General features: G+C 41.9%; 1 protein-coding gene across 7 annotated transcripts in view; it reads left to right on the top strand.

Annotated features, from left to right (window-relative positions):
- The window catches only part of SFMBT1 (Scm like with four mbt domains 1), a 135,013-nt gene that overhangs the window by 5,839 nt on the left and 119,862 nt on the right, over window positions 1-9,312 (top strand). Inside the window, exon 1 of one of the 7 annotated variants that reach the window (XM_040454808.1) lies at window positions 219-421. The exons of 5 other annotated variants lie outside the window; for them this stretch is intronic. The gene's annotated coding sequence lies outside the window, so the exon portion shown is untranslated. Of the gene's footprint in view, window positions 1-218; window positions 422-505; window positions 909-9,312 lie in introns of those variants that run through there. One more of the 7 variants, XM_040454809.1, reaches the window with a different exon arrangement.

Here is a 9,312-nt window from a genome sequence, read left to right on the forward strand (position 1 = left end):
CGCGGACCCGCCCCCCGGGCTCGCTCCGGGGCCGGGGCGCGAACCCGCAGCTGAGGCCGGGGACGTGCTGCCCTCGCGGCGGTCCGAACTTCCGAGGGCCGAGGTGGCCGCTGCGCTGTTGCGGAGCGTCCGGCGGCCCCCGCAACCGGTTGCTTCGGGCCGGCGTGGTGGAGTGCGTCGGGCCTCCCTGGCGCCGCGCGCGAGCTGGCAGTGGGCTCGCCGGGCACCCGCCGCCCGACCCCAGCCGGACCCGCTCGCTCGGGAGGGCCGTGACCGTTTCGATTTCTGTTCTTAAAGTCTCGTTTTAAACCGTGAAGAAGAGGCTGTGGAGAGGCGAGCAGAGAGTCCTGAGAAGCAAGGCCTGCTCTGTGGGGAGCAGAAACGCCTTGTGAGAACAGAAATAAATTCCCGCGGAAAGGATGTATGTTAAGTTTTTAGCAAGATGTCAGCTCTTCACTGGGCTCTAAAACTAAGCTGTAAGGCACAGGTCACCTGCAAGTGTTGGTATGTGCAGGGAGCTGGGTAGGACACCCAAGGCAGAGACAAGATTTTTGTTCAGTGAGGGTTTTTCCCTGCGGGTCACTCCAAGCCGTGCTCCTGAACGGCCCCAAGTGATGTTTTCATGAGTCCTACCTAGTGACACAGTATTCTGAACCAAGTAACCATCAAAGAGATTTGAAAGGAAATAGGATGGATTTTGCCAATCCCTGCATATACCTTTTCCTCTTGAACCACATTTTAAAGATGTCACACTTGATTGCATCACAAGAAAAATGCTTGCCTGAAAATATGATCAATCCTTTGCCAACTGTCTTGAGAGGAGGAAGATGAGCGTGTCTTTGTGTATACACTTTGGGGCCCGTCGGTCTGCTATTTTGAAGGCTATGTTGAATCCTTCTAGGCCACAGGTAGATCCAGAGTTCATATTTGTTTACAGTGTCACAAAAGTAACGGCCTGGTGGAAACGGGAGTGGCTCAAGATCAGGAAACAGTTCTGTTACTACTGTTGTCATTGACTAGCTGCCTTATCTCGGTATGGTTCTTACCCTCAAGATTTGGTTTTCCTTATTCGCAAAATCAGAGGATGAATAGGTCATCTTTCTGCATGCTTTCAGATCTCAAATTTGGCAACTTTTTAAAATGAGAGATTAAAAAAATCATGGTCTGTGTTTTGACAGGTTTTACATAAAAGTGCTCACAATAAATATACATACATCTTTATCAAAATACATTTGGAAAAAAATCTTAGTTGCTACACCTAGGATTATTTTATATCACTTATTGTTTGAACACAGACATTTACAAATTTATTCAGCGTGTTCTAAAAATTCTATTTAATTTGTTTAAATTGAGGTCTGATTTACAGTAAGACCTTAAATGCATATGCATATGCCCTGATAACCACACTCAGATCAAGATTCACAGAATTTTCAGCCTCCCAATGGGCTCCGTTTACATTCCTCTCATGAGTAAGAGAGGAATGTACCCTCTCCCTAAGGGGACACCACAGTTCTGACTTCTGGCATCACTAGTGCGTTTTGCTTCATAACAGGACCCTTTTGAGGGTGAGGGTGATACTAAGCTAAAGGACAACAGGTGTGTAAATCTGGAGTTATGGTCATTTTTGCCATGACGCTAAATGCTTTTATAAAAATTCTTAATGGTTGTTACTGCCTAGAATAACAAAAAATTCTGACCCAGGAAACTTCTTAGTCGGAAGGCCACTTTTCAGCTGAAGCAGGGCTTTGCAGATTTGGATCTGTGGTTGTTGGGCATCCTTGTGGTCACAGGCCCAGTATCAGTGTGTTACTTCCCATTTTTGGAATACTGAGGTATTTCTAGATAGTAGGCTTGGAGGATGGATCATGAACTTTCCCAACAAGTAAGTGTTTAAGGTGTTAGTAGATGAATCAGTTCCTTAAAGCCTACAATTTGCTGAGAAAATTGAATGAAAATTGATTTTTTAAAGTTCAGTGAATTAAAGAATGTGGGCATAAAGCTTTAACAACCTTTTAAATGACAGCAATTAACTTGATTTATATATGCAGGATATTCGCCTGGCTTATCCAGTCATTAAAACTTTAGTGATGAAAGCAAAAACAAAAGGTAACTAAAAATTATGTCAAGTGTGATTATTTTTTTTATTTCAACATGATTAGGATACCTTTTTGTATTAGCCATCTAGGAAGTTTTTGTTTTGTTTTGTTTTGTTTTTTTCACTGAAGCAAGTACTTCAGCAATTTGCTTACTCTTCCCAAATGCCTTTTAATATATTGCTGTACATTTTCTTCTTCTTCTGAAGGAGAGGAGTTAGAAGTTGTAAGTGAATTCTTGTCGAGTCTTCACAATGGCCTGTGTTTTTTATTGCAAGGATGTCTTTGTGATACAAAGTTGGGAACTGCCTAAGGCCTGTGGTAGTGATGTATGTATGGGGCATAGTCCACTAAGTTCAAAGATTTTCTTGGGGATTTCTGGGTGGCTCAGTCAGTTAAGCATCTGACTTTGGCTCAGGTGATGACCTTGAGGTTTGTGAGTTTAAGCCCCGCATGTGGCTCTATGCTGACAATGAGGAGCCTGCTTGAGATTCTCCCTCTCCCTCCCTGTCTTCCCCTCTCCCACTTGTGCCTGCGCGAGCACTCTCTCAAAAAAAATAAACTTAAAAGAAAAAGATTTTCTTTTGTGAAATGGATTTCGCTGAATAATTGTTTTCTGTGACTAAGCCAGTCAGTTAACTAGCCAACAGCTAAGCTAGGTTTGGTTACTCTACTCCAAATTCATAGCATCATTAGTTAAGACAGTAATTCATCACTTAGTAATTGATCCACTGGTTGTGTGTATGCCTTTTTTTTTTTTTTTAGAGATTTCTTAGCTTTTACATGATCAACTGTTTAACTTAAACCTTGTTAAATTTTGAGAGTTGCAACTAAAGATGCAAAATGAGAAACAAAATACATAGGAAAGGTCATTTCCCCTTTTAATATTTGTTCCTTTGAATTTAAATTTTTCTCTTTAAAAATGGTTTTCCTGTCCGTAACTTGCTGCTTCTGTAGGGTACTTTTGCCTTCACAGTGGTGATAGACTGGGCTTAGCTACAGAACGAGGGTATGGATACAGACATCATTTGACTTTAAAGTCTATAGAACAGGTGAACTCTCAAAACTTCATTGGCCTTTTTATTAAGACTTCATGTTATGCTCATGTTAAATAAATGAATATGATCCAAAAAGCAGACCATTATGTAGGCAGGTATTTTGAATGCCAAATATTTTTGTACATAAAGAGCACATGATCAGTAAATGGTGTAGCTTTGTTAGGGCGGGCAGTTATCTTTCTGTAAGTAGCATTTGTTACCTAACTGGGATGCTTTGCAATTGAACCAATATTTCTCCTTATACATAGTTGTTAAATTGGGCGAAGGTCTCTGGGGATTTTGGTTATGGGGAGATTTTGAAACATTATACTTTAGGGAGTGGGATTTTGATAGGATTCTGTTTCTTCAAGTGGTACTAGCCCCATTGGAAATGATTTAAAATAAAAAGGATGTGGTCAGGTTGTTGCCAGTTCATTTTTAAATTTTACAAAAGTGGGAGAGAGAATAAGAACAAAGACAAGTTATTAATGAAAAATTATTATTTCACTGCAGAAGTTTTAACAAGTTTGGATGTAAACCTTTGCCTGTAATTGAGAGGCACCTGAAGATTTGTATATAATTAATTTCTAGTCTCTTATCCAAGAGGATGTTTTTAACCTTATTGAGCTCTCTTAGTCTTTAGTCGATCACTCAAGAGTGTAATTAAAAAACAAAAGATGTAGTCTTTATGTTGTGCTAAAAGATACTAAGTACCGAACTTTGTGGTTTGAAAGTTTGGTACCATCAGAGTCAGGCATTTGGCTGTGCAGGGAGAGGCTATGAGGTGGCATTTCTAACGGTGGACTGTGTTGTGTGTAGGTTTCTTTTTGACACTTTTGCTTAATCTCGAGAAAGGTTAGTTGCTAAACCGATTTAGCATAGGGCAGTTCAGAGTACCTGTTTGTTCTGGGAAAGTTGGTTTTAGTCTGAGATGACGTTTGGAGAGGGTCTTAGATGAGAGATGGAAGGTGGTTTGTCGGCAGTTGCAAGTGCAAGATAGTTAACGTACTTGGAGTGACAACATGAGACGGACGGGCAGAGAACTTTAGCAACTACTAAAATACCTCAAGAGTTTCTGATGCTGACGTTCAGTTGACAGTGTTAACCAACAAATATTTTGATTTGGATTCCAAATTATTTTTTTTACACTGAATAGTTTTGTTTTAATTTTTTAAAAGTTTATTTATTTATTTTGAGAGACAGAGAAAGACTGCACAAGCAGGGAAGGAGCTGAGATCAAAGAGCTGAGCCAAGATCAAGAGTTGGGGAGGCTCAACCAACTGAACCACGCAGGTGCCCCTGAATAGTTTTTTTTTTTTTTCATTTATTTATATATGAGAGAGAGCGAGAGCACGTATGAGAGAGGCAGAGAGAGAGAGAGAGAGAGAGGGAGAGACAGAATCCCAAGCAGGCTCCACACTGTCAGTGCAGAGTCTGACGCAAGGCTCCATCCTATGAACTGTGAGATCATGACCTGAGCTGAAATCAAGAATTGGACGCTTAACCCACTGAGCCATCCAAGCACTCTGTTACCCTGGGTAGTTTTTTCCTTTTACATTTTTTTAATTTTGAGAGAAAGAGAGAGCACGAGCTGGGGAGGGACAGAGAGAGGGAGACAGGATCTGAAGTGGGCTCTGTGCTGACGGCTGAGAGCCCAGTGTGGGGCTTGAACCCACAAACCGTGGGATTATGATCTAAACTGAAGTCCGACTCAACTGACTGAGCCACTCGGGTGTCCCCCTCCTGCAGAGTTTTAAAAAAACATTTGAGGTGGTCGCTGTGTAGCATCTCCTCAGTGGTAAGGCTACCTATGAGCTACTGCTAGTTTTGCGTTCTTTTCCTATTTGTTGCCCCCATTAGAGTGCTTTCTGGCCTCTGAATTTTTAGTAGTGATCTTTCTAATGGGTCATTTCCTGTAAAGCATGCTTTCTCTGTGTGAAAAACAATATATGGGAATTTGGAATCATAATTTTAAGGTACCATTTTGGCTCATTTTTGCTTGTGTGTAAATAAATAACCTTCTTGGGGTAATTGAATGAAGAAGACACAGAATCACTTAGCATGTCACCTGTCTAGAACATAGTGAACACAGTGAGGAAGTAAATCTTCATTATATTTAAATTTTTTAATTATTTTGCTTGTATAATATACATAACATAAAATTTACCATTTTATTTTTTTTAACGTTTAATTTTGAGAGAACATGCGCACAAGTGAGGGAGGGGCAGAGAGGGAGGGGAACAGAGGACCCAAAGTGGGCTCTGTGCTGTCTGTAGTGAGCCTGATGTGGGCCTTGAACTTATTAACCATGAGATCATGACCTGGGCTGACATCAGACACTCCAGCTAATGAGCCACCGAGGTGCTCCCAAATTCACCATTTTATTTGTTACTTACTTTTTTTTTAATGTTTATTTTTGAGAGAGAGTGCGAGTGGGGGAGGGGCAGAGACAGAGGGAGACAGAGAATCTGAAGCAGGCTCAGGGCTCTGAGCTGTCAGCACAGAGCTCCACACAGGGCTTAAACCCACAAACCGTGAGATCATGACCTGAACCAAAGTTGGACACTTAACGTACTGAGCCACTCAGGTGCTCCCTTTTTTTAAAAAAAATTTTTTTAGAGAGAGAGAACAAGTTTAAAGTGTACAATTCAGTGGCGTTAAATACATTCACGATGTTGTGCAGGCAGTTGTCACCACTATCCATTTCTAGAACGTTTCCCAAACTGAAATTCCGAGCCCACTGACAGTAACTCCCATTTCCCTTTCCCTGTCAGGCCCTAGCAAACACCATTCTACTTTCCCTCTTACGAACTTGGCTACTCTGGCCACCTCATATATGTGGAATCATACTGTTTTTGTCCTCTCGTGAATGGCTTGTTTCCTCATAGTGTCCTTGAGGGTCATCCATAGGTACTGTAGCATGTGCATCAGAATTTCTTTTTGAGGAAGTACATTTTTAAAAATGTATTTTCACAGCATGTAAAATAGAGGTCACAGAAACCTCTAGATTTCTACACTAGGACTCGTTTATCTTGCGTGGAAGAACTCTGTAGGTTGCCGGCAGAGCTGGGAGAACCAGGTCCTGACATACTTGGTTATTGGGATGCCAGAGACGGATGGAAGCAGACTGTGCCAACGGGGTAGAAGACGGGAAAGTGTAGAAGCAGGGGTTGCTACAGTCTGGGGTCTCACTTGGGTGGAACAGAGAGCCCTGTGTGTCTTAGGATTACATCTTACCGTGTAATCACGTGTTCACAGTGTAGGTCTGGGTCAAAATATCTATCCAGAACAGTTAACCAAAAAAGTTTGCGTATTCAAAGTTGTAAATAGGCCTTCAGCTATCTGAGAGGCATGATTAGTCAGTGACTCATTGACCAGCTGTTCCGGTTAGTTGAGGTTTTGCCATATTTAACATCTCATTTCTGTATTCATGGAAAACTAGTGAGTTTTTAAAGAGGCTCAATAATCTCCTTAATAATATTACTACATAAATAATGCTTTATATTTTAAATTTATTGTATTACTTTAACTTTGCATTTGTGAAATACAGATATCCAGTCATAGAGGGAAAGCAGGTTTGACAGAATTAAGGATTACACGTTGAACAGTTAGCACTTTCAGAATGGCTAAAGAGCTGTACATTTTTTCTTTTATTGTTGTTTTAACTCTTATTGTTTAAATGCCTGTATTAGTGTAGTAAACATGGGTGAGTCTCCTGAATACTCTGTTACTGGAAGAGGGCAGATACTTTGGGGCATTTCTTGATCACCACTCCTACGACTGCCTTCTTGACAAGGCTGCTTTTGATTATCTTTCTTGAAACCCTTGAAAAATTGACAATGGCATGACGCCTGATTTTTTTTCTTTTCTTTTCTTTCTCTTTTTCTTTTCCTTTTTTTTTTTTTTTTTTTTTTGTGCCTTAACTTACTGCTCAGTTCTTAAGGAAATCAGAGTGGTTAGTTGCTTCCTAGAATTAGTAAGGTTTTTCTGAGTGTGTCAGTTTCTTTGACAGATACCGTCCCTAGGGCAGTACTGAGCACCTCTTTTACACCATTCTCTCCCTATTGTGGATCATTGGTGCTCCTGAATTGTCAGTTAGATATTTTGAAAAGCCCAATTTATACACCAGAGTCAGTTTGTTAATTTTTTAAAATAAACATTGGTGTTTGTGAGTAAACTGTTAGATGAGACATTCTTTTTTGTTGTTGTTGTTTTTTTTTTTAAGTGAGCTTCCTGCCCAACACGGGGCCTGAACTCACAACCCTGAGATCGAGTCATATGCTCTACCAACCCAGCCAGCCAGGTGCCCCATCCTTTCCTTTTAAAAAAAAAAAATTAGTAGATAGGTGTTCTTTCCAGGAGTATAGTTTCCTTTTTATTCATTTTTATTATTGAGCAAAATGGGCAGGAGTAGGTAGTCTGGTAACTAAAGGTAGAAATTTGAAAAACTTTGAGTGTTTTGTTGTTGTGATTATGGTCATTTATGATATTTGAACCCCTCAACTTCTCAATGTAATTAATGTTTATTATTTCCATTTTGTTTCCTTTTTAAAAAAATTTTTTTTAACATTTATTTATTTTTGAGACAGAGAGAGAGAGAGCATGAACAGGGAAGGGTCAGAGAAAGAGGGAGACACAGAGTCCGAAACAGGCTCCAGGCTCTGAGCTGTCCGCACAGAGCCCGACGCGGGGCTCGAACCCACGGACCGCGAGATCATGACCTGAGCCGAAGTCGGACACCCAACCGACTGAGCCACCCAGGCGCCCCCCATTTTGTTTCCTTTTTAAAGCTGGTTTCCCAGTCTTCAATGATGAGTTATATTTACATTTAAAATGTACATAGTTTTTATTATTAATACAAATAACATTGTACATAAATTGGGAAACAGATCTGCTTCTAGATGTTACAGGGGTGGGAGGGTGCTTTTTCCTTAAGGGGCATGTAGGGTCTCCAGGGTGAACTGAGAGCAGCTTTAAATGACTCAGTTGTCAGATCCGGTTGCCAGTAGTGGGCATGACAAGGGAATGGAGAGTTGGGTGGGCTCTTGTGGCCTTCCTTTGTAGGGTGGATCTCCCTTTTTTGCAATGAGTGCTTGAGGAGGGTTGCATGACTCCTGCTGCCAGACCCAGGGCCTTAAGGCACTACAGGGTTCTGAAGACCTTGTCCCAATGTCCCCGCCCAGTCTTTACCCTCATCTTGGCTTCCTATTAACAAGTCTAAAAGGAGCTCTTTCCAGAATACCTCTACTAGTGAAATCTTAGATTCTGGTGTGGTGTTTTTCTACAGCCTCCTCAGGAGGCTTCCATACTCCCCCATCTCATTGTGATCTCCTTTTTCTCTGAGTTCCAGCCCCTTCAGATCTGGACCCATTGTCCAGTCTTTCACTTGCTTCCTAGCCAGTACCCTTACTCTTACCCCCTTGCCCTTCTGTAGCCTCTGCTTTGTAGAAAACCATTTCTAACCAGTCTAGCCTGTGCCCTCTCTGCTATCAGACACAGGCTATTGCAAATTCAGGGTCTCCTCCTAAAGTGGCCCTGTGTGTGGATGGCCCCACAGGGTCCTGTCTTGAGGAAGACCCTTTTCTTTTTGCCTTCCATGACCTTTTCAGACCCACCCTTGTTTCTCTGTTTACAGCTCTCTCGGTGGATTCATCCACGTTTAGACCACCTAGCCCTCTTAAACCTTTCTGTTAAGCTTTGTATCCACATGTCCTTTACTGTCTGGACCTTTCCAATTTGAATGCCCCACTGGTCCCTCAAAATGCACAGGTCCAAAACAATTCCTTATTCTACCCCAAAGCTGCTACTCCTCCAGTAGGCCTGTCTGCCGAGATCTCCTTCTCTACGTTCCTCCTCAGCGATGGTAGTAATGGTGTTTGTTTCATCGTGCGGCAGCTCTCCTGTGGAACTCAGTCTTCTTCAGTTACCAGCCTCTGACTTAAGAACGTTCATGCAACTCAGACTTGTTAGCTTTCAAACATTTTTAAAGCTATGGAACCCTTTGTTCAAATGAAATCTTTCTAGGAAGCCTGATATGTAACCTAAATGAAACTAGAGGTCTCCGGGGGGAAGGGAGTAAAGGGCTAGCATCCCATCCTGCCCTGTTGCTTAGCCAGCCTCCCAGGACTGCCCTCCTCCTCCCCCTCCCACCTCCTCCCCACTCCTCTCCTTCCTCCCCCTCC

The sequence above is a fragment of the Herpailurus yagouaroundi genome, unplaced genomic scaffold, assembly GCF_014898765.1.
Source record: "Herpailurus yagouaroundi ecotype Mexico unplaced genomic scaffold, PumYag 213, whole genome shotgun sequence".
Lineage (NCBI taxonomy): Eukaryota > Metazoa > Chordata > Mammalia > Carnivora > Felidae > Herpailurus > Herpailurus yagouaroundi.